This window comes from Lagenorhynchus albirostris, chromosome 7 (assembly GCF_949774975.1).
Source record: "Lagenorhynchus albirostris chromosome 7, mLagAlb1.1, whole genome shotgun sequence".
In the NCBI taxonomy this organism is placed as follows: Eukaryota; Metazoa; Chordata; class Mammalia; order Artiodactyla; family Delphinidae; genus Lagenorhynchus; species Lagenorhynchus albirostris.
The window spans coordinates 80,230,412-80,255,761 of record NC_083101.1 but is presented as its reverse complement, the minus strand read 5'-3'; the positions used below and the strand labels follow the sequence as shown (position 1 = coordinate 80,255,761).

At 43.0% G+C, this 25,350-nt stretch overlaps 1 long non-coding RNA gene across 1 annotated transcript in view; it reads left to right on the top strand.

Annotated features, from left to right (window-relative positions):
- Positions 1-25,350, top strand: part of LOC132523719 (uncharacterized) — a 46,462-nt gene that overhangs the window by 3,829 nt on the left and 17,283 nt on the right. The gene's annotated exons all lie outside the window — the stretch shown is intronic.

Genomic DNA, 25,350 nt, shown 5'->3' with positions numbered 1-25,350 from the left:
CCTTAGGTTCTCTTGACAGTCATATTTTTCTCACTGTGTGGAAGTAACAAGCAGGGGAAGCTGGTCTGATGAGAGAGAATGAAAGATGAGGAGACTTTCAGTGGTGTTTGAGTTTCTGATTCTGCTCCATTCCTGAGGCTAGGCTATAATCTAGACTCTGATATTAAAATTAAGTTTCCCCTTTTTGCTTAAGCTAGTTTAGATAGATTTTGTTGTTGTTGTTATTGATCCAAAGAGCTAAGGAATAGTATGAACTTCCTTATCAAACACATTTATTCATTCAAGAAATATTTCTGGTGCATCTACTATGTTCCAGGTACTGTGCAAAGTACTGGAAATTTGGGACTTCCATGGTGGCGCAGTGGTTAAGAATCCACCTGCCAATGCAGGGGACACAGGTTCGGGCCCTGGTCTGGGAAGATCCCACATGCCATGGAGCAGCTAAGCCGGTGTGCCACAGCTACTGAGCCTGCGCTCTAGAGCCCACAAGCCACAACTATTGAGCCCATGTGGCACAACTACTGAAGCCGTACGTCTAGAGCCCGTGATCTGAAACAAGAGAAGCCAGCACAATGAGAAGCCCACGCAACACAACGAAGAGTAGCCCCTGCTCGCCGCAACTAGAGAAAGCCCACGCACATCAGCGAAGACCCAGTGCAGCCAAAAATAAATAAATTTATAAGAACAAAACAAAAACGCCCCCAAAACCCTCAAAGTACTGGAAATTTAACGATGAATAGGATAGACGTGGTATATACCCCCAGGGACCTTATACTTGGAGGCTAGGGCAGGACAGACCTGGAACAAGTACTATACAGGTAAAATCCAGGTTTATGAGAACTGTCAAGAAGGAAAAAAATTTTCCTCTACCTTTCTCTGCTCTTCTGTCTGGTCTAAGAATTAAATTGACACGAGACGGACTAACAGGAGAAAATCAAATTTAATTACTTATGTACAAGAAATCCACATTAACATGAGAGATTCCAAATACAGGCAGCATGAGGTATATATGTCATTCTGGACTAAAGAGAAGGGAGCACGTGTCTGGGACTTCAAAGGGAAGGAAGGCAATTTGTAGGAAGATGAAAAAAGAGCAAATGTTTGTTAAATGTTTGCTGGGCCGTGTAGAAACAATGGGACAGAGAGAGGAATTTTAACAAACAGACTTTGCTAGTTTCCTGCCTGTCTACCACACCTAGTTCATATTATACTATAGATAGCTCTGGTGATAGTTCTCTTTCCTGGAGAAGGCCCTCTCTCTGAATTCTTTTAGGTAGTTAAGGGGGAGGTGAAAAGAAAACAAAGAAAAAGACTTCTTGAGTCTTTTGTTTCTTCCTCATGCCAAAGAGACGTATTCTGGGGTGGCAAATTTTGCTCCCCTACAAAATATATCACAGAGTTGTGAGAACATACAAGCTGAGAACTGAAGGATGGGGCAGGGGTTGGGTGGAAGAAGATTGGAATTAGGATGTCGAGGAGGGAGAGCATCCCAGGCAGGAAGAAGAGCACGAGTGATGACAACTCCATCATGAACCAGCATCCTCTGGAGAGAAAACAACACTCCAGCTGAGCTGGACCAGCTAAGGGGCCTGATTTTTCACCTGCCCCCATTTTGAGCCCTCAGGTAATACATTGGTAAGGAGACTCTTTCCTTTTCCCTAGAAGCAGCCTAGCAGGGACCACTCCCTCCTGTCCAGACTGTTCTATTCCTTATTTATTTTTTTTTTATAAATTTGTTTATTTATTTTTGGCTGCGTTGAGTCTTCGTTGCTGCACGTGGGCTTTCTCTAGTTGCGGCGAGCGGAGGCTACTCTTGTTTGTGGTGCGCGGGCTTCTCATTGCGGTGGCTTCTCTTGTTGCGGAGCACGGGCTCTAGGCACGTGGGCTTCAGTAGTTGTGGCACACGGGCTCAGTAGTTGTGGCTCGTGGGCCCTAGAGCGCAGGCTCAGTAGTTGTGGCGCAGGGGCTTAGTTGCTCTGCGGCATGTGGAATCTTCCCAGATCAGGGCTTGAACCCATGTCCTCTGCATTGGCAGGTGGATTCTCAACCACTGGGCCACCCGGGAAGCCCTGTTCTATTCCTTATTGAGCTGTTGCATGGGGAGAAACACAAAACACTTCCAAGAAGGCCTTGACACACTGAACATGATCTGTATATGCATTCTTCCCTTTCATTCATACCCCTTTCTGCAGAGAATGCTAACTTTCATCCTAATAGCCATTATCCCCACCTTACTTACTCCTATGTTGGGGGCACCATGTATCTGGCTAATAAAACCACATTTCCCAACCTTCCTTGCAAGTGGGGGTGGCTAATGAGAGGTCAGTGGAAGTGATTAGGTGGGATTTTGGGAAAGCTGTTTAAAGGAGTTAACTCAGCAAGCACCCCTTTTCCCTTTCCCCCTATTCTTCTTTCTTTGTCCCTGGGACATGAATTTGATGGGTGAGCTCCAACAGCCATCTTTCACTCATGAGGTGATCTTGAAGATGGACATCATGCGCTGAGGATTGCAGAGCAGATGACAGATTCCAGCTTCTGAGACCTTGTAGAATCCCCATACCAGCCTGACCTGCCTGCAGATGGTTTATCATGTGAGAGGAAAATAAGTCCCTATCTTGTTTAGGTCACTGTTGTTTTGAATCACTTACCAGCGACTGGACAAAATTGCTCATTGGTGTAATCCTAAAAGCCCTCTTGTAATTCAGTTTCTCTCCACTAAATAGTCCCCAAGTCATCCATTCAATCATTTAGTCATTCGCTCACTCAAACACTCTCTGATTGAAGATAGCCATCCCATATTCTAGAATCAGATGAGATTATGTGGGTATAAAAGAGTGTTGTAGGGCTTCCCTGGTGGCGCAGTGGTTGAGAGTCCGCTTGCCGATGCAGGGGACATGGGTTTGTGCCCCGGTCCTGGAAGATCCCATGTGCCGCGGAGCGGCTGGACCTGTGAGCCGTGGCCGCTGAGCCTGCACGTCCGGAGCCTGTGCTCCGCAATGGGAGGGGCCACGGCGGTGAGAGGCACGCGTACCTCAAAAAAAATAAAGAAAGAAAAATAAGAGTGTTGTAAATACCAAAGCATTAAACACATATTAGATTGTGTTATTATTTTAATTAATATTATGATTTGTTGTTGCTCAAGTGTCACAATTAAGGAGATTTTAGTGTGTAGCAATTTGCTAGAGGGAAACTCCCATTAAGTGGTGTGAAATTCAGTTCTATTTGATGTTGTAAATAAAAGAAGCAAGGGGTAACCCAGTGCAAGTGCTTCTCAAACTTTAATTTGCACAGAGAAATACTTGAGGATCTTATTAAAATGCAGGTTCAGACTCAGGGGGTCTGAGGTGAGGCCTCAGATTCTGCATTTCTCACAAACTCCTGGATGAGGCTGCTTGCTGCCCTGGACCTTCGAATAGTGGGGACTTAGATCTTTCCCCGTGCTGGGGAAAGAAATGAAGAGAGAGGAGAAAGGGAAGCTAAGGGCAGAGAGGAGAGCATTTCAGAAAATGGGAAACAGTTTCTTTTAGAGGCTGTATCTCCAAGCAGGTTGGTAACTTAATAACAGCCAGGAACTCTGCAGACCTTATTTTGTTTAATTCTTACAACCGTATATAAGGGGAATTCTAATTCTTAGTCTACAGTTGAGAAAGCAAGTGGAAGCTCAGAGAAGTTAAGGGATATGACCAAAGTCACACAGCAGGTCAGTGGCAGGGATGGGATTGCCACCCAGGTTTTTCAGAGGCCAGAGCCTGTGTTTCTTTCCAGGCCCCTTGCTAAAATTCCAGGGGGACGTTTACTCCTTTTGCTGAATTCTTCCTCCTCACCCAGGAAATGCTGGTCAGGGGAGGAGGACGAGGCTGCCCTAGGGAACCAGGCCCCCGGTACTTGAATGTTTGGCTCAGCTCTAATTTATCTGAAAGGCTTTCTGTGGCTGCTAAGCTCTGTATTTTTTGAACACTGGGGCCTTGGTAGTGGGAAGTAAGGGGGGTGCCGGTGGGATGTTTATAAGTTTTGCTGGACAATTTCCATTTCGTAAGCCCAGTCTCCTTTCTGGAGGTTGCCGTGGTCCAGAGCAGCAGGAGTATGTCCTGGGAAGTGGAGGCCACAGAGGTGAGAGCAAACCCTGCTCCAGCTCTGACCCGGGACCATCGCTTTCTCCCTGGATGCCCTTGAAGGACTACTAAAACCTGACAGTTTGGCCCAGCAATCAGCAAACCGGCAAGTGCCAGGCCCCAGTGAGGATCCTTGCTTCCTCCCAAGATAGGAGATAAATGGGTAGTCTGTGTCCCCATAAAAGTTCCGCCACTCAGGGTGGAGCCTCTGCCATAGGCTCCCACTGATGGTGCTGTTCCCCAGGGCTCGGGTGTAAATCAGCCATTTCCTTCTCCAGTTTCCCACATGTGACTAGCCTTTGTCTAATTTCAGCACCGTGGGGAGCTGGGGAGGGTTCCCTGCACAATAAATCTTTCATTGGGAAGGTGGTTTTATCATTAGAAAGGATGATTCTAAAAAAAGAGAGGATGTAAGTGACTAATGTGTTCAGGAATGATGAAAGGAAGGGCTCAGGGTGAGAAGAAAGGGATGAAGCTGGGATTGCAGAGCAGAGTTGAGGAGGTGTGGGTGGAGAGAGTCATGGAGACATGCCAGGAATGCCAGTGCAAGGCCTGATTGCAGAAGAGCATGAAGGAGCTTCCTGGTGAGAAGAGAAACCAGGATACGTGGTGTGCTTCCCTCTCCTCTCCTGAGGACTGGCTGTGGTCTGCTTGGACATTAGCTCCACCATTGTGTGGAGGCTATTGGACGCACTGGTTTCAGGTCTTGGATCCAGTCACAGCAGCAACACCAGAAGTGGGGACGGAGGGGCAGCAGGGGCAGTCGTCTCATGGAAGGATGTCCAGGGCACCCTAGTGTGTGGTGTCTGAAGGGGAAGGACTTAATTAATAGTATCTACTCTGACTGAGCCCAAAACATCCTCCAGCCTTCATTCCTTCAGGGACCTTTCCTGCTCCCAGGCTCCCCCTCAATGCTAATTTTTGAGACAGCATCAGCATTTCCAGGGCAGTGAAGGCCAAAGCCACCAGTTGGGCTGCAACACTGAGTGGTATTGGATATCTCAGATTACCCTAACTCTGGCTGGTCTAGTCCTAGAAGCAGAGGAAGGCCAGGAAAATGTTCCCTGGAGCCCATGGCCTGCACTGTCTCCTGGCCGCCACTCTCTTCAGGGCCATGCTATTCTAAATAGCTGATGATCTTGCTGCCTCCACTTCCTTGATTCCCATTCTTCTGGCACTCTACAGTGTAGCTTCTGTCCCACCTCACCCCACTGCACTGAAACTGCTCCTACTAATGGCATCAGGAATCTGAAGCCAAATCCAGGGACCACTTCCCAGTTCTTACTTTTTCTTTAAATTTTTCATTTACCTGTCGATTACAATTGTTTCTTCTTGAAAAATCTCAACTCTAGGGCTTCCTAACTAGGGATCCATGACAGATTGTCTTAAGGAAGAAACAACATGCAGTCTTTAAAATTTTTATACCAAGTGTTGTACAAATCTGCATCTTTCTAGGGAGGATGGTCCAGGGCATTCATTGGATTCTCAGAAGGGATCAGTGATCTGCCAAAATGTCAAGAACCAGTGCCCTTGAAATCTGTATTGGTTAGAATTAGGTTCTGCTGGCCGTGATCCAAGATAACCGTGGTTGATTTGTTCTTCATGTATACAGAATCAGTCATCAGAGCTGGAAGGGTGACTCTTTCTAGCTCTGCCCTGCCAACACCAGGGTGTAGTCCTCAACGTCATAGTCCAAGGTGGTGCTCCAAGCAGCATGTTGGAAGGAGGGACAAAGAAGAATATAACGGACATGCTCCTGCTGTCTCTCAAAGATTCCCAGGAGCTGCTATGTGACACTTTCACTTTTATATTATTGGCCCAAACTTAATCTCATGGGTCAGATCTATCTGCAGAGAGGCTGGGAAATGTCCTTATACTGGGTAGTCTATTGCTATGGATGAAAGGGAGAATAGATATTGGGGGGCAGATATCAGCGCTTGTTAGAGCTTCTGTGACACCACCAGTGGTGGATACTGTGATTCACACAATATCCCTTTCTACTTCCTTCTAGTTTAAGCTGGGAAGACACACTACCTAGATGCCCTTGCAGCTGGCATTCCAAATGTGATTTAAGAATTGCTAATTAAGTGAACTTGCACAGGACTTGAACCTGGAGCTAAGTGGAGAGAAGGGGCAGGTGAGGCATCAATTTTGCAGGTGTGGATTGTGGCAGACTTGTTTCCTGGTCACTAGCTTCCTGGTTTAGCAGCTTCCTGTAGCAGAGTGGTCGTGGCTTCTTTCCTGATCGTGATGATAGAGGCATGATGATCCTGAGGGCTTACAGTTATCTCTGGAAGCTTCGGTTTTTTTTTTTTTTTGCGGTACGCGGGCCTTTCACTGTTGTGGCCTCTCCCGTTGCGTAGCACAGGCTCCAGATGTGCAGGCTTAGCGGCCCTGGCTCACGGGCCCAGCCGCTCCTCAGTATGTGGGATCCTCCCGGACCGGGGCACGAACCCGTGTCCGCTGCATCGGCAGGCGTACTCTCAACCACTGCACCACCAGGGAAGCCCTGGAAGCTTCGTTTTAAGTCTACTCCTCCAGGCCTTCCAGCAATATTGTGAGCCAAAGCTTGGCAAATTTTAATGTTCATCTTGGCCTGAGGATCCAGCTAAGGGGTAGATTCTGATTCAGTAGATCTGGAGTGAGATCTCAGATTGTGCATTTCTCACAAGCTCCTGGGTAATATCTGATGGTTAGGATGAATTTTTTTTTTCTGCACCTCGCACCTTGTGGGATCTTTAGTTCCCTGACCAGGGATCGAACCCAGGTCCTTGGCAATGAAAGTGCAGAGGCCTAACCACTGGACCCCCAGGGACCTAGGATGGATTTTTAGTAGATCAGTCCTAAGGTGTCCTCTGCTTACCTACATCTGATTATAAATTCATTTCTGCTTTAACTACCTAATGATGGTTTCTGATTCTCCTAATTTTGTGACTGTTTCTTCTTTGTCTCTTTTAAGAGATCTTCTTCCTGTGTATTTTTTAAAATCTTTATTTATTTATTTTTTATACAGCAGGTTCTTATTAGTTATCTGTTTTATACATATTAGTGTATATATGTCAATGCCAATCTCCCAATTCATCCCAGCACTATCACTCCCCACCGGCCCCCGCTTTCCCCCTTTGGTGTTCCTACGTTTGTTCTCTACATCTGTGTCTCTAATTATGCGTTGCAAACCGGTTCATCTGCACCATTTTTCTAGATTCCACATATATGCGTTAATATACGATATTTGCTTTTCTCTTTCTGACTTACTTCACTCTGTATGACACTCTCTAAGTCCATCCATGTCTCTACAAATGACCTGATTTTGTTCCTTTTTATGGTTGAGTACTACTCCATTGTATATATGTACCACATCTTCTTTATCCATTCTTCTGTTGATGGACATTTAGGTTGCTTCCATGACCTGGCTATTGTAAACAGTGCTGTAATGATCACTGGGGTGCATGTGTCTTTTTGAATTATGGTTTTCTCTGGGTATATGCCCAGTAGTGGGATTGCTGGTTCATATGGTAGTTCTATTTTTAGTTTTTTTTTTTTTTCCGGTACGTGGGCCTCTCACCGCCGTGGCCTCTCCCGTTGCGGAGCACAGGCTCTGGACGCACAGGCTCTGGACACACAGGCTCAGCGGCCATGGCTCACGGGCCCAGCCGCTCCGCGGCATGTGGGATTCTCCCGGACTGGGGCACGAACCCGCGTGCCCTGCGTCGGCAGGCGGACTCTCAACCACTGCGCCACCAGGGAAGCCCTATTTTTAGTTTTTTAAGGAACCTTCATACTGTTCTCCATAGTGGCTGTATCAATTTACATTCCCACCAACAGTGCAAGAGGGTTCCCTTTTCTCCACACCCTCTCCAGCATTTGTTGTTTGTAGATTTTCTGATGATGCCCGTTCTAACTGGTGTGAGGTAATACCTCATTGTAGTTTTGATTTGCATTTCTCTAATAATTTGTAATGTTGAGCAGCTTTTCATGTGCCTCTTGGCCATCTGTATGTCTTCTTTGGAGAAATGTCTATTTAGGTCTTCTGCTCATTTTTTGATTGGGTTGTTTGTTTTTTTTTAATATTGAGCTGCATGCGCTTTTTATATATTTTGGAGATTAATCCTTTGTCCATTGATTCATTTGCAAATATTTTCTCCCATTCTGAAGGTTGTCTTTTCGTCTTGTTTATAGTTTCTTTGCTGTGCAAAAGCTTTTAAGTTTCATTAGGTCCCATTTGTTTATTTTTGTTTTTATTTTCATTACTCTAGGAGGTGGGTCAAAAAAGACGTTGCTGTGATTTATGTCAAAGAGTGTTCTTCCTATGTTTTCCTCTAAGAGTTTTATAGTGTCCAGTCTTACATTTAGGTCTTTAATCCATTTTGAGTTTATTTTTATGTATGGTGTTAGGGAGTGTTCTAATTTCATTCTTTTACATGTAGCTGTCTGCTTTTCCCAGCACCACTTATTGAAGAGTCTGTCTTTTCTCCACTGTATATCCTTGCCTCCTCTGTCATAGATTAGTTGACCGTAGGTGAGTGGGTTTATCTCTGGGGTTTCTATCCTGCTCCATTGATCTTTATTTCTGTTTTTGTGCCAGTACCATATTGTCTTCATTACTGTAGCTTTGTAGTATAGTCTGAAGTCAGGAAGTCTGATTCCTCCAGCTCCGTTTTTTTCCCTCAAGATTGCTTTGGCTATTTGGGGTCTTTTGTGTCTCCATACAAATTTAAGATTTTTTCTTCTAGTTCTGTAAAAAATGCCATTGGTAATTTGATAGGGATTGCATTGAAACTGTAGATTGCTTTGTGTAGTATAGTCATTATCACAATATTGATTCTTCCAATCCAAGAACATGGTATATCTCTACATCTGTTTCTGTCATCTTTGATTTCTTTCATCAGTGTCTTACAGTTTTCTGAGTACAGATCTTTTACCTCCTTAGGTAGGTTTATTCCTAGGTATTTTATTCTTTTTGTTGCAATGGTGAATGGGATTGTTTCCTTAATTTCATTTTCTGATCTTCCGTTGTTAGCGTATAGGAATGCAAGGTATTTCTGTGCATTAATTTTGTATCCTGCTACTTTACCAAATTCAGTGATTAGCTCTAGTAGTTTACTGGTGACATCTTTAGGATTATCTATGTATAGTATCATGTCATCTGCAAACAGTAACAGTTTTACTTCTTCTTTTCCAATTTGTATTCCTTTTATTTCTTTTTCTTCTCTGATTGCTGTGGCTAGGACTTCCAAAACTATGTTGAATAACAGTGGCAAGAGTGGACATCCTTGTCTTATTCCTGATCTTAGAGGAAATGTGTTCAGATTTTCACCACTGAGAATGATGTTTGCTGTGGGTTTGTCATATATGACCTTTATTATGTTGAGGTAGGTTCCCTCTATGCCCACTTTCCAGAGAGTTTTTATCATAAATGGTGTTGAATTTTGTCAAAAGCTTTTTCTGCATGTATTGAGATGATCATATGGTTTTTATTCTTCAATTTGTTAATATGGTGTATCACACTGATTGATTTGTGTATATTGAAGAATCCTTGCATCCCTGGGATAAATCCCACTTGATCATGGTGTATGAGCCTTTTAATGTGTTGCTGGGTTCTGTTTGCTAGTATTTTGTTGAGGATTTTTGCATCTATATTTATCAGTGATATTGGTCTGTAATTTTCTTTTTTTGTAGTATCTTTGTCTGGCTTTGGTATCAGGATGATGGTGGCCTCATAGAATGAGTTTGGGAGTGTTCCTTCCTCTGCAAATTTTTGTAAGAGTTTGAGAAGGGTGGATGTTAGCTCTTCTCTAAATGTTTGATAGAATTTGCCTGTGAAGCCATCTGGTCCTGGACTTTCGTTTGTTGGAAGAATTTTAATCACAGGTTCAATTTCATTACTTGTGATTGGTCAGTTCATGTTTTCCATTTCTTCCTGGTTCAGTCTTGGAAGGTTATACCTTTCTAAGAATTTGTCCATTTCTTCCAGGTTGTCCATTTTATTGGCATAGAGTTGCTTATAGTAGTCTCTTAGGATGCTTTGTATTTCTGTGGTGTCTATTGTAACTTCTCCTTTTTCATTCCTAATTTTATTGATTTGATTCCTCTCCCTCTTTTTCTTGATGAGACTGGATAAAGGTTTATCAATTTTGTTTATCTTCTCAAAGAACCAGCTTTTAGTTTTATTGATCTTTGCTATTGTTTTCTTTGTTTCTATTTCATTTATTTCTGCTCTGATCTTTATGATTTCTTTTCTTCTTCTAACTTTGGATTTTCTTTGTTCTTCTTTCTCTAGTTCCTTTAGGTGTAAAGTTAGATTGTTTATTTGAGATTTTTCTTGTTTCTTGAGGTAGGGTTGAATTGCTATAAACTTCCCTCTTAGAACTGCTTTTGCTGCATCCCATAGGTTTTGGATCATCGTGTTTTCATTGTCATTTTTCTCTAGGTATTTTTTGGTTTCCTTTTTTATTTTTTCAGTGACCTCTTGTTTTCTTTTTTTTTTTTTGGCAGTACGCGGGCCTCTCACTGCTGTGGCCTCTCCTGCTGCGGAGCTCAGGCGCCAGACGCGCAGGCCCAGCGGCCATGGCTCATGGGCCCTGCCGCTCCGTGGCATGTGGGATCTTCCCGAACCGGAGCACGAACCCGTGTCCCCTGCATCAGCAGGCGGACTCTCAACCACTGCGCCACCAGGGAAGCCCTCTCTTGGTTTCTTAGTAATATATTGTTTAGCCTCCATGTGTTTGTGTTTTTTATGTTTTTATTCCCTGTAATTTATTTCTAATCTCATAACGTTGTGTTGGGAAAAGATGCTTGATATGATTTCAATTTTCTTAAATTTACCAAGTCTTGATATGTGACCCAGGATGTGATCTATCCTGGAGAATGTTCCGTGCGCACTTGAGAAGGAAGTGTAATCTGCTGTTTTCAGATGGAATGTCCTATAAATATCAATTAAATCTATCTGGTCTGTTGTGTCATTTAAAGCTTGTGTTTCCTTATTTTTCTGTCTGGATGATCTGTCCATTGGTGTAAGTGAGGTGTTAAAGTCCCCCACTATTATTGTGTTACTGCCAATTTCCTCTTTTATAGCTGTTAGCACTTGCCTTATGTATTGAGGTGCTCCTATGTTTGGTGCATATATATTTACAATTGTTATATCTTCTTCTTGGATTGATCCCTTGATCATTATGTAGTGTCCTTCCTTGTCTATTGTAACATTATTTTAAAGTCTATTTTATCTGATACAAATATTGCTACTCCAGCTTTCTTTTTTTAAATATATTTATTTATTTATTTGACCTAGTTGGGTCTTTGTTGCAGGACACGGGCATTCTCTAGTTGCAGCGAGTGGGGGCTACTCTTTGTTACGGTGTGCGGGTCTCTTGTTGCAGAGCACGGGCTCTAGGTGTGTGGGCTTCAGTAGTTGTGGCTCACAGGCTCTAGAGCGCAGGCTCAGTAGTTGTGGCTCACAGGCTTAGCTGCTCCATGGCATGTGGGATCTTCCCGGACCAGGGCTCGAACCCGTGTTCCCTGCATTGGCAGGGAGATTCTTAACCACTGCGCCACCAGGGAAGCCCTCCAGATTTCTTTTGATTTCCATTTGCATGGAATATCTTTTTCCATCCCCTCACTTTCAGTCGGTATGTGTCCCTAGGTCTGAAGTGGGTCTCTTGTAGACAGCATATATATAGGTCTTGTTTTTGTATCCATTCAGCGAACTTCTGTCTTTTTGTTGGAGCATTTAATCCATTCACATTTAAGGTAATTATCCAAATGTATGTTCCTATTATCATTTTCTTAACTGTTTTGGGTTTGTTTTTGTAGGTCCTTTTCTCCTCTTACGTTTCCCACTTAGAGAAGTTCCTTTAGCATTTGTTGTAGAGCTGGTTTGGTGGTGCTGAATTCTTTTAGCTTTTGCTTGTCTGTAAAGCTTTTGATTTCTGCGTCGAATCTGAATGAGATCCTTGCCGGGTAGAGTAATGTTGGTTGTAGGTTCTTCCCTTTCATCACTTTAAATATATCGTGCCACTCCCTTCTGGCTTGTAGAGTTTCTGCTGAGAAATCAGCTGTTAACTTTATGGGAGTTCTCTTGTATGTTATTTGTCGTTTTTCCCTTGTTGCTTTTAATAATTTTTCTTTGTCTTTAATTTTCGTCAGTATGATTACTATGTGTCTCGGCATGTTTCTCCTTGGATTTATCCTGCCTGGGACTGTCTGTGCTTCCTGGACTTGGGTGGCTCTTTCCTTTCCCATGTTAGGGAGTTTTCGACTATAATCTCTTCACATATTTTCTTGGGTCCTTTCTCTCTCTCTTCTCCTTCTGGGACCCCTATAATGTGAATGTTGGTGTGTTTAATGTTGTCCCAGAGGTCTCTTAAGCTGTTTTCATTTCTTTTCTTTCTTTTCTCTTTATTCTGTTCTGTGGCAGTGAATTCTACCATTCTGTCTTCCAGGTCACTTATGCGTTCCTCTGCTTCAGTTATTCTGCTATTGATTCCTTCTAGTGTATTTTTCATTTCAGTCATTGTATTGTTCATCTCCGTTTGTTTGTTCTTTAATTCTTCTAGGTGTTTGCTCTTTAATTCTTTTAGGTCTTTGTTAAACATTTCTTGCATCTTCTAGATATTTGCCTCCATTCTTTTTCCGAGGCCCTGGATCATCTTTACTATCATTATTTGGAATTCTTTTTCTGGAAGGTTGCCTATCTCCACTTCATTTAATTGTTTTTCTGGGGTTTATCTCGTTCCTTCATCTGGTAGATAGTCCCTTGCCTTTTCATTTTGTCTATCTTTCTGTGAATGTGGTTTTTGTTCCACAGGCTGCAGGACTGTAGTTCTCCTTTCTTCTGCTTTCTGCCCTCTGGTGGATGAGGCTATTTAAGAGGCTTGTGCAAGTTTCCTGATGGGAGGGACTGGTGGTGGGTAGTGCTGGGTGTTGCTCTGTTTGGCAGCGATCAGTAAAACTTTAATCTGCTTGTCTGCTGATGGGTGGGGCTGAGTTTCCTCCCTGTTGGTTGTTTTTCCTGAGGTGACCCAGCACCTGAGCCCATAGGCTGTTTGGTGGGGCTAATGGCAGACTCTTGGAGGGCTCACGCCAAGAAGTACTTCCCAGAACTTCTGCTGCCAGTGTCCTTGTCCCCACGGTGAGCCACAGCCACCCCCGTCTCTGCAGCAGACCCTCCAACGCTAGCAGGTAGGTCTGGCTCAGTCTCCTATGGGGTCACTGCTCCTTCCCCTGGGTCCCAGTGCACACACTACTTTGTGTGTGCCCTCCAAGAGTGGAGTCTCTGTTTCCCCCAGTCCTGTCGAAGTCCTGCAATCAAATCCTGCTAGCCTTCAAAGTCTGATTCTCTAGGAATTCCTCCTCCCGTTACCAGACCCCCAGGTTGGGAAGCCTGATGTGGGGCTCAGAACCTTTACTGCAGTGGGTAGACTTCTGTGGTATAATTGTTCTCCAGTTTGTGAGTCACCCACCCAGTGGTTATGGGATTTGATTTTACTGTGATTGCGCCCCTCCTACCATCTCATTGAGGCTTCTCCTTTGTCTTTGGATGTGAAGTATCTTTTTTGGTGAGTTCCAGTGTCTTCCTCTCGATGATGGTTCAGCAGTTAATTGTGATTCTTGTGCTCTCGCAAGAGGGAGTGAGCGCATGTTCTTCTACTCCACCACCTTGAACCAATCTGTTCTTCCTGTGTTTGTCCCTTAATACTGGTGTATCCCAAGACTCAGGATTAGGATCAAACTACAGACTCTTCCTGCATGATCCCCTTCATTCTCCAGACTTCAATCACTATCTGTATGTTTCTCAAATCTTTATTTCCAATTTTTACTCTCTCCTGAGCCCCAGATTCTAGTATCCACAGCTGAAAAGAACTGATTTCTACAGACAAGTAGGACATGAAAGAAAGCTTCCATGGTCAAATAAGTTTGGAAAATGCTGGGTTAAATAGAATGAAATTGACTTTTTTGCTGAGGTGCTCCTAGAACTGTGAATGTGCTATTATGCATTGCAAGTGTTTAAGAGGGAGTGTGGGACTTCCCTGGTGGGGCATTGGTTAAGAGTCCGCCTGCCAATGCAGGGGACACGGGTTCAAGCCCTGGTCCGGGAAGATCCCACATGCCGTGGAGCAACTAAGCCCGTGCACCACAACTACTGAGCCTGCACTCTAGAGCCTGCGAGACACAAGTACTGAAGCCCGTGTGCCTAGAGCCCATGCTCTGCAACAAGAGAAGCCACTGCGATGTGAAGCCCACACACTACAACAAAGAGTATCCCCCGCTTGCTGCAACTAGAGAAAGCCCATGTGCATCAACAAAGACCCAATGCAGCAATAATAAAATATAAAATGAATAAATAAATCTTAAAAAAAAAAGAGGGAGTGTGTAATACCTCGTATTTCTTAAACTTATTTGACATCTGTATTGAACATAATCAATACATTTCCTCAGATTCTCTCAGCCCTGCCTGAGACCTGGATTCTTGACTTTTTGTTTTTCCTTAACTGTTTAACTGTAGCCAGTGGTGTAGTTCTGTGGCCAACCAGCTGCTGCTGCCTGCATCTTGCATTGCTTTCCATCTCTCCATGCCTCTCTTCCCTTTTATATCATTCTTTCTTTTCTTTTTTTTTTTTTTTTTTTGCGATATGCGGGCCTATCACCGTTGTGGCCTCTCCTGTTGTGGAGCACAGGCTCCGGATGCTCAGGCCCAGCGGCCATGGCTCACGGGCCCAGCCGCTCCGTGGCATGTGGGATCCTCCCGGACCGGGGCACGAACCCGTGTCCCCTGCATTGGCAGGCAGACTCTCAACCACTGCGCCACCAGGGAAGCCCTATATCATTCTTGAGGCTTTGGTTTTGTGCCTCCATAAAAAGCCTGAGCATATAATCTTTGCCTCAGGCTCTGTTTTCTAGGGAACCTGGGCTAGTACAACCTGCAACAGACCCCCCCCCTTTTCCTGGAATATTAACATCTCCTGGAACTTGGGGTTCCTAGAACACACTTTGGAAATGTGGCATTGGTTATTTTATTTTTCCCTGGATATCTGCAGGCACCTGAGACTCAGCATGTCCAAGTCCGAATCAATCTGTTTTCCTTTATATCTGTTCCTCGTTTGGCCTTTCCTGTCTTAGTGACTGCATCACATTTGCTCATCACCCAAGTGACCTGGGCATTGTTCCTGACTCCTCCTTTTCCTCTTCCATCCAATCTGTCACCCCCTCTTGCTTCCTCCTTTCTTCTTCTCATCTAATTAACAATTATCCATTCTTAAAGAGACAGTGTAGATACCATCTTTTTACCCTGTCTCCTCAGTCTGTTGGGGTTTGGGTGATATACCACTCTGAGTTCTCATAGGCCCTTAAATTGTCTCTCTTACAGCACTTATAACACTGTATGGTAATTGATCTTTTAAAAATGAATCTGTTTCCCCCACCGTTTGGTGTCTTATTCAATTCTTAATCCCCAGCACCTAGGATAGAGAATTTACTGATTTATTGATTGATGGGAGTGGATGAGGCAGGTGGGAGAGAGAGAGCTCCAATTTGTAAGTCCTCAAAGGGAGGAAAAATAATTTCCCCTCTAACTTTCTGAGTTCTTTGTTGAGACCTCCGTAATAAAAACACAGATTAACAAGAGAAAAGCAAAGAGAAATCATAAACATGTATACCTTATGCATACATGGGAGATCCCCAAGGGAAAATAAGTGACTCCCTGAGGTGGCTTAGAATTCAGGATTATATACCAGCTTAATAGTGAAAAAAGAGGGGGAATGTAGGACTCTCAGCGGAGAGGAAATGATTTTTAGGAAAGATGAATGGGCCCTTAGAAGAGTAGAAGGGAGGTATGATAGTTTGTGACCAAGTTTGTCAGCATGTTGTATCAACTTCTAGCCTCCTTTCCTGTGATAAGACTCAATCTTCCCTTGTCGACGATGCCTCTAGGGAGGGTATTTTTGACAAATGGGTTCCTTTTGGAGGATCTATCTTTAGACAGACAAGGGGGGTTCAGAGAAAGCTCTACCTGCATTTGCCATTTTTTCAAGTGCCTACAGCTCAAAATAATCAATATACCAAAGCAGTATATTTTGGGGTGGCATGTCCTGAACTCCTGCAGTCATATTTTGGGGCAGCATATTCTGCTACCCTCATTCCCCACCTTTGAAAATTCCTCAAGAAATTTCACAGTCTAGAAGCTGAGTTGGTAGATCTCATTGAACCAGTCTCTTAGTCCTGAGAATAGGTCAGTTCAGTTAAACAACTGTGCCTCATTCCAGGAGGTGGTATTGCAGGTGGGATACTAGCAGGTATTTGATAAGAGGCATATCTTTGGAAACAAAACAAATAATAGTTGGAGCACACTATAAGTCAGTTTCTGAGTCCAGAAGGCAGCCATGAGAAGATTTCTAGATACTGGGCTAGAAGCACCTTTCACAGTTTAAATGTTTCTGATGATGTCATTGGGTGTTACAGTGAACTTTCTGAGTGATCCAGACAGCAACAGACGTGAAGGTTGTCCATACATGATCTTTTGTGGTGATATCTCTGAGGTTTATATCAAGTTGTCCAGTTTCAGCTTCCAGGGCTTTTGGAAAAGGGAAGTTTTTGTTCTTAGTGACTCCAAGTCAGAAGGGTGAAAGAAAATTGCAAGCATTAGATTGGAGAGTTTTAACCAGATATTAGAGAAGACTAGAATTCAAGATCCAGTACAGTTTGCAGGTAGATAACAAAACTTCAAAGACAATGCACAGGGCTAGAATCTCATACCCACAAGGGTGTGTTATAATTTTCTATTGAAACATAATTTTTCTCTGTACAATCACCCCCATTTCTAGCAAAGGTAATCATGGTAAGATGAATCTGTTTGCAGAATAAGTCTAGTCTCACTAAACTTGGCCTGATTATTTACATAAGTGCAGCAAGTATAGCAATTGACCATATAGGTTCTTTTAAAATCTGCTTTGTTGGAACTTTCATAAGGAATCTCAGATTGGACTTTTAAAAGACTTTCAAGGCTAGGAAGCCAAACCAAGAACTCATCATCAGACTTCACATGCCTATCTATGCATTTGGGTGAATTTCTCTGTGCTCCAAGTCACCAAAATATCCTGAGGTTCCTGGGTCTGCCAGGAATTGATCTTCCTTACTCACCTGGTAAGGCTGGAAACCCTGAAATCAAGGAACCAGGAAGTTTCTCAGAAGGGACCTTAATAAGCATTGGCTCCTTAAAGTCAACCTTATTTCCATAAAGCTGTCTGGCCATATCTGATTCTATGTACATCATTCTCAAATTTGATATCCTAGTCAAAGCCTTAGTAATATAACCAATGTTTCCAATTGTGTCCTATCACAAGGAGAACAGATTCTTATCAAACTTACACAAATAGTTATATTGCCATGAAAATAAGAATACTCAATAAGAGTCTGAATTCTGGAGGGATCAGATAGGGAGAAAAGATAAATGCCTCAATTCTGTTTACAAAGGTACACTTTACCAAAGTGCCATAAATCATAGATAGCTTAAGAGAAAAGAGAAAAGTTTTCTTAAATCTGGAAAACAAAACATTAAAGAACTAGCAATGTTTCAAACAAAAAGTCATAATTATTGTAATCATACTCATCAGTTTATTCAGTCCCAGGTAATTAATTCTTGTTTGCTTGATCTTGAGCTAGTAGTTTTATGAATCATTCTGTTTTTCTATTAGAGTTCTGGAAATTCCTACCCAGTTCAATGGTATGATCTCAAAGTTATTGGAAACTGATATTCTAGAGTACTTATCAAAGTCCTTTCCATGAATCTGAAGACAAAGTGTTTTTGGATCATAGCTACTTGCAAAAGCTTTCAGGAAACATCAGACTAAAACAATAACTGTCTGTGACTGACCAAAAGACTTAAAAATGGCCATGGTTAAAAACCTGATGAGAGTTCATTTAAACACAATTGACAAGGAAATTTGGTTATTTCTGTGTTGTACAACAGTTTAAGATGATAACTAGAGTTATGACTGATAACATTATACCAGGACATATCAGATTCTAGGAATTTCATATAATTTCTGGAACACCTATATTGATAATATAACACCCATACAAATATAACTTAAGAAGGTTAAACATTATTACTTTTTTAAAAATAAATTTATTTATTTATTTTTGGCTGCTTTGGGTCTTTGTTGCTGCATGCAGGCTTTCTCTGGTTGCGGCAAGCGGGGGCTACTCTTGGTTGCGGTGCGTGGGCTTCTCATTGCAGTGGCTTCTTTGTTGTGGAGCACAGGCTCTAGGCACATGGGCTCCGTAGTTGTAGCTCGCGGGCTCTAGAGCGCAGGCTCAGTAGTTATAAGCCCAGCACTTATTTTTCTTTAAGCCAATTAAATAGAGCTCTTTTACAAATCAATTTTGGCACCACCATCCAGAGGTGGAAAAATATCACATATACATAACATACATGTATAGGCATACATAAACATACAGACAAATGCAAACTGAGATCTTACAGCTTTCATTTAAAAATTTTAGCCATATGTCAGGTACATTAATTCAAAACTCACTAGTACATGAAAGAACAGTTGGATCCAAATTGTGTTTCTGGCAGATGAATATGTTACGGTTACCCACTAGATGGCTAAAGTTTTCACTAGTATTTGTGGAGAAGACTTTCAAGAGTTTTCAGTTTCCCAACTTCCAAAAGCTCCTGTTTCCTTTTTAGCCCCAAGTAGTTGCTTTTATAGGTCTTTGAGAGCCCCTGATGGAGGGTATGGGGGCCTAAAGTGCAAGTGACTGTAGGGAGTTGAGGGGCTGAAGTGGGAAGGGAAAGGTCTGGCAGGGTGGACAGAGGGCTGGAGGAGGTAGGAGTTTGAGGGGGGACATAGCAAAGGATTCAAGGGCGCTGAATGGAAGATGGAAGACAGCAAAAGGAGGAAAGAGGAGCAGGGGATATGGGAAGGAAGAGGTCTTAGAGGAGCCAGTCTGGGGAGATCTTAAATTTTCCCAGTGAAGTTTCAAATTATCCTTAGCAAAATCATGTCAACAAAAAGGAAGTGGACACAACTGGCAGAGAATGCAGTCAGCAGGGGTCCGAGAAGAGGGTTTCAGTTGGGACTTCCCTGGTGGCGCAGTGGTTAGGACTCTGCACTCCCAACGCAGGCGGCCCAGGTTCAATCCCTGGTCAGGGAACTAGATCCCACATGCATGCCACAACTAAGAGTTCACATGCCACAACTCAGGAGCCGACAAACCACAACTGAGGAGCCCTCAAGCTGCAGCTAAGGAGCCCACGTGCCGCAACTAAGACCCAACACAACCAAATTAAAAAATAAATAAATAATAAATTGAGTAAGAGGTTGCAAAAAAAAAAAAGCATTTCGGTTGACCAGAAAGTCCTCATGGGAGGAACACGATCAAATAGAGAGAACAGAGAAGTCTTTAAAAAAAAAACTTCTCAGCTGCATCGCACAGGGAGATCAGCTTGGTGCTTTGTGACCACGTAGGGGGGTGGGATAGGGAGGGTGGAAGGGAGATGCAAGAGGGAGGGGATATGAGGATATATATATATGGGGATATATATATACATATAGCTGATTCACTAACACAACATTGTAAAGCAATTATACTCCAATAAAGACATTTAAAAAAATTAAAAAGCTTCTATCAGGCTCTGAATATCAGCTTCCAATTAGGCCATCTTCTGACCATAGAACTCTTAAAAAAAAATCCTTTTGATATTATATCAGATTTCAGCCAGGACAAACAGTAAATATTTCTGACAATACTGAACTTCTTTTTAAAACTTATCTCTTTCCCTTTTCTTTTATACCAAAGGTATAACTATCAAGTGACTCAAAACCAAAACTTTTATGAGTTAACTATGGACGCAAGAGCTGTCCTGAAAAAGGGTGCAAAAGATGCAACTCTCCCAAGATCCAGAACTACTCACAAATATCGCTGGAAAAAAAAAGGCTTAGCTCCCCTGCAACAGGAGGCTAGCTGCAAATGGGGTGTGACCCACAGTCTTGTCTGGCCACATTCTTGGGGCCCCCAAACTGATGTTTGAGCCACTTGTACACACAAGAACCAACAGCCTGCCTGCAAGCCAAGGTCTCAGGACACAAAGTAGACAAAAAGGAAAGCAGTAGTTGTTTCTGGGAGGGAAAGGATAGATAACCAAAGGGTACTCCAAAAACCAAATTCATAAGAGTCACAATTCAAAGAACTAATCCTTAGTAATGTTTTTCTCCTGCTAATCTGACATTGGAAAGGAAGGGACCACACGAAATTTTACCTTCCTCCCTTGATTGGGCCCTCCAGATGGAGATCCAGGAGTGCCAACTTTGGTAAGAATTCTCACCCTTCTGCCAGTGTTCCCAGGATTCCATCTGAGTAGGATGTCTCAATGGTCCCATCTCATCCCCAGAAACTGTAGGAGAGGAAAAATGATTTTCTCTGTACCCTTCTGAGTTCTGGTCTGAGACTCACGTAATAAAACACAGATTAACAAGAGCAAAGCAAACAGAAGTTTATTAACGTGTCTACCTCATGCATATGTGGGAGATACCCAGGGAAAAATGAATAATTCCCTAAGGTGGCTTAAAAGTCAGGATTAAATACCATCTTAATAGTGAAAGGTGATTAGGCCTAAGAGGAGAGGAAATGATTTTTAGGAAAGATGAATGGGCCCTTAGAAGAATAGATGGGAGGTATGATAATTTGTGACAAAGTGTGTCTGGATGATTTATGGCCTCCTCTCCTCTGATAAGAGTCAGTCTTCACTAGCCGATGCTACCCCTGGGGAATAGATTTATGACAACTGAGTTCATTTCCGAGGTTCTGTCTTCAGACAGATAAGGGGAGTTCAGAGAAAGCCTCTCCTTGCATTTGTTGTTTTTCAAGTGCTTACAGCCCCAAATAATATATCAAAGCAGCATATTTTGGAGTGGCATGTCCTGAACTCCTACAGCCACATTTTGGGGTGGCATAGTCTGCTACCCTTCAACCTCCATCTTAAGCAAAACGGAAGTATTCTGAGATGGTGAGAAGTACATGTTTGCTCTACCCTGGGTTAAGGTGGCTGGAAACTACGTTTTATAATTAGCTCCAAAGCACCATTCAAAGATTTTAAATAAAGCGTTCAAGCAGGACTACTGCCACACACTCCGACATAGCCAGAGGTACCCAGCTCTCAAGGAGGCACCCACCGTAAGGATCAGCCCTTGCAGGAACTTGAGAGTGATTGCATCCAGCAATGGTGGGCCCTGGCACCTTATGGGTCTCACCCTAGTCCTTGGGCCTGTTAGCAGTTAAGCTGGGAGATTCACTGACTCATGATGAAGATCAGAAATTCATGCCTGTTGTAAAATAAAGTTCCATTTAGGGGAGTGTATTAGTTTCCCCGGGTTGCCATAACAACGCTTCACAAACCAGCTGGCTTAAAACTGAAGAAATTTATTTTCTCACGGCTCTGGAGGCTAGAAGTCTGAAATCAAGGTGAGGGTAGGATTAGTTCCATTTGAGGTTCTGAGGAGGAATCTGTTCCATGCCTCTCTCCTAGCTTCCCATGATAGCCAGCAATCCTGGCGTTCCTTGGCTTGTAGGTGCATCACTACAATCTCTGCCTGCGTTTTCATGTGGCCTTGTCCCTGTGCCTTTCTGTCTTCACATGACTGTCTTCTTCTAAGGGCACCAGTCATATTAGATTAGGGGCCAGTCCTACTCCAATGTGACCTCATCTTAACTAATTACATCTGCAATGACCCTATTTCCAAATAAGCTCATATTGTTGGGGTTAAGACTTCTACTTTTCTTTTCTTTTCTTTTTTTTTTTTTTGAGAGGGGATGACACAGTTGAACCCATAACAGGGGGGAAAAAAAAGAATTTTATTTTACATCAATTTTTGAGAGCTGCTTTGTTCTAATTACCCTTATTTTTGTTTAGAGCAGGGGTCACAGGCTGGTGACCCAGGGCCAAATTTGGCTTTCAAGAGTGTTCATTAGGTCAGGGTCTCCACCGTTCCCTAGTGTCTTAAGCTGGCCACTTCACAAATTTGCATTACCTGAGGGGCCCTTGAAGGCATCTGCATAAGTGACAGGGCCCTTGAAGGCATCTGCGTAAGTGACCCTTAGTTTAGAATTTGCTATCTCAGAACATCTTCGTTGTTTTACCACCTTAGCCTCAGAACTACGCTGAGAGGCAGAACAAATGTGTTCTCATTTCACTGACCAGGAAACAAATGTGTTCCCATTTCACTGACCAGGAAACAGTCTCAGAAAGTAAAGGTGATCTGCCTGGATCACACTGATCACACAGTTGGAAGTAGCGGAGCTGAGTCTCCAACCCAAGTCTCCAGCCTCCCAACGCAGCTTGAACACTGATCAGGCCCACATCTCCACATCTCCAACCCTGCAAGGCAGCAGTGGGCTCTCAGGACCCGCCTTCCACCCCATTTCCCCAGCTAGATTTTCAGAGTAGCAAATGCCAATAGCATTCTTGAGTCTTAGAGACTTTTTAAAAAGCAGGCACATTCCTGGAGGAAAACCTCTGTAGATGTTCCTCTCAGAGAGAAGAAAATATAATAATGTGCTGTCTGAGTTAAGGGCAGTCTGGTTTTGAGCTTGGTCAAACTTTCCTTGTGCAGGTATGCAAGAAAAAGGAGTGAAAGGGACCACACCCTCTCTTCTCTTATTCTGGAATTCCTATTAAACAGGATGGCAGACCTTCCGGATCTATCCTCCATGCTTCCTAACCGTTTTTTTTTTTCTTTTTTTCCCCTATGGCAGCATGAGGTATTTTTTTTTTTTATTAAAGATCCAGATGTGGAACAACCTTTGGGGGAGGGTGTCACTTAGGGGGTCAAGCCCCGTTTCACCAGCGCCCCTGTTTGGAGAAGTTGCCTTCACAGAGGCCGGTGGTTTTTCGACTTCCTTTTTGGTTGTTCTTTCGAGAACTTGATACTTGTTCTGGGCCCCCTTCCTAGAAATATGCACTTACAAATGTAAGGAGATGGAACAAAACTTCTTGGAATTTCCCTTATGCTCGGTATTTTGAAATTTCATCATAATTAATCCAGGTGTAGGTCTTTTTAAAAAAAATTATTCTTGGTGCTCAGTGTGCCATTTTACTGTGAAAGCTTACTCCTTTCTTCACCTCTAGGAAGTAGGACATAATTTACTTCTTTTTCTCCCCCCCTCCATTCCCTCTGTTCTCTCATTATGGAATTCCTATAAAACAGGATGGTAGGACTTCTGGATCCATCCTCCATGCCTCCTTCTCCCCCCTCCCCCAACTTTTTTTCTATGCCAACATGAGGTATTTTTATTAAGAAATAAAAATAACTAAATGAAATCCCTTAAGTCCCTTTACGACTTGGCCCTGCTGTGTGCACAGTAGTGCTGAATAAACATGACCTCCTTCTTCTTCATTCTCAGCACCTACATGAACAAGCACATCAGCAACAACAATAGCTAACATTTATTGGCACCTTAGTGTGTGTAAGGCAATGAGCAAAGTACTTAACACATTACCGTATTTAATTCCCAGAACAACCCTATGAAGTAGGTATAATTATTGTCCCTATCTTACAAATGAGGGCGCTGAAAGCCATAAAGCAGAAGTTGGCAGACTACAGCCAGTGGGCCAAACTGGCTGCTGCCTCTTTTCTTTTTATTATTATTATTTTTTAAATTATTATTATTATTATTATTTTTGGCCATGCCATGTGGCTTGCAGGATCTTAGTTCCCAGACCAGGCATCGAACCCAGGCCCCAGCAGTGAAAGCACCAAGTCCTAACCACTGGACTAGCAAGGAATTCCTATCTAAATTTTCTTTTATACTTCCCACCTCTGGTCTTTTGAACTGCATTTTGAGAGAATTTCTCCACTTGATCTTTCAACTTTGTTTTTCACTCTTCAGCCATATCTATTTTGTGATCAGTCCATTGAATTTTATTTGGAAAACTGAGTTCTTAAATTTCCAAAATCTCCACTTGATTCTTTTTAATATGTGAAATATCCTTTCACATTTCTTGTGAACCTATTAATTACACTTAATCTGAAGGCTTGTTTTTTAGTAGTTATTAATTCTGTTTCTTGATGTTAGTTTGTCTGATGGTGGATTTTGATGGCCCTCTTTCATAGTCTGGACTTTACTCAAATGTGTAGTTTTCTAGACGTTTGTCCATGTTTTAATTGTGCATTCTTGTTCTGTTTGTTTACTGAGTTTGTTTACTGTTTACATGTCTGTTCTGTTTACTGAGTCTGCATGTAGCAACTTGGTGGGAGGAGTGGAACGTGCTGGTTGGGTATCGATGGGTATGTAATGAAGAAGAGGATCTGCCTTGTCTTTTGGGTACGACAATCCTTTCCCTTCCTGGGCATTAGTTTTTTGGGACAAGACTTTGCCTCTGGTCCAAGAGCCTATGCTCAGTGTTTTGGTCTGGGGTGAATCCCCCCTGCAGCTGGCTCATTAGTACAAATGTGAGGAGAAGGGGATAATTTCATTAGATACTCCAAATTCAGTTTCCAAATTAACCATCCCAAGGAATGGCCCAGGGCCCATTAAATCTGAAAGTCTGATATTGAAGTTCTTTCTTAATATTTCTACTTTTGTGCCAGGCTTCTTGTGCATGATTTTAAAAAAATTATTTATTTTTTGGCTGCATTGGGTTTTCATTGCTGTGCATGGGCTTTCTCTAGTTGTGGAGAGCAGGGGCTACTCCTTGTTGCAGTGTGCTGACTTCTCACTACGGTGGCTTCCCTTGTGGAGGAGAATGGGTCCTAGAGTGCGCGGCCTTCAGTAGTTGTGGCACGTGGGCTCCATAGTTGTGGCTTGTGGGCTGTAGGCCGCAGGCTCAGTAGTTGTGGCACACGGGCTTAGTTGCTCCACGGCATGTGAGATCTTCCCGGACCAGGGCTTGAACCCTTGTCCCCTGCATTGGCAGGTGGATTCTCAACCACTGTGCCATGAGGGAAGTCCCGATTTTTTTTTAACCAATGTCAATCTTCTCTTTATTATCTGCCTTTGGTGTTAAACTTCTGTACTCCCCTTCCCCTGCAAAATGATAAATATTCATCTATCTTCTTCTTTTACTATTTTTATGATTTTACGTTTTATATTCAAAGCTTTTAGCCATCTGGAATTTATTCTAACATCAGCCATGACTTAGAGCTCTAACTTAATTTTTTTCCTAATGGTGAGCAAGTTGTACCCACCATGTTTCCATGTGTGGGCTTTTCAAAGGCAGCTCAACCCCCAGAGCTCCATAAAA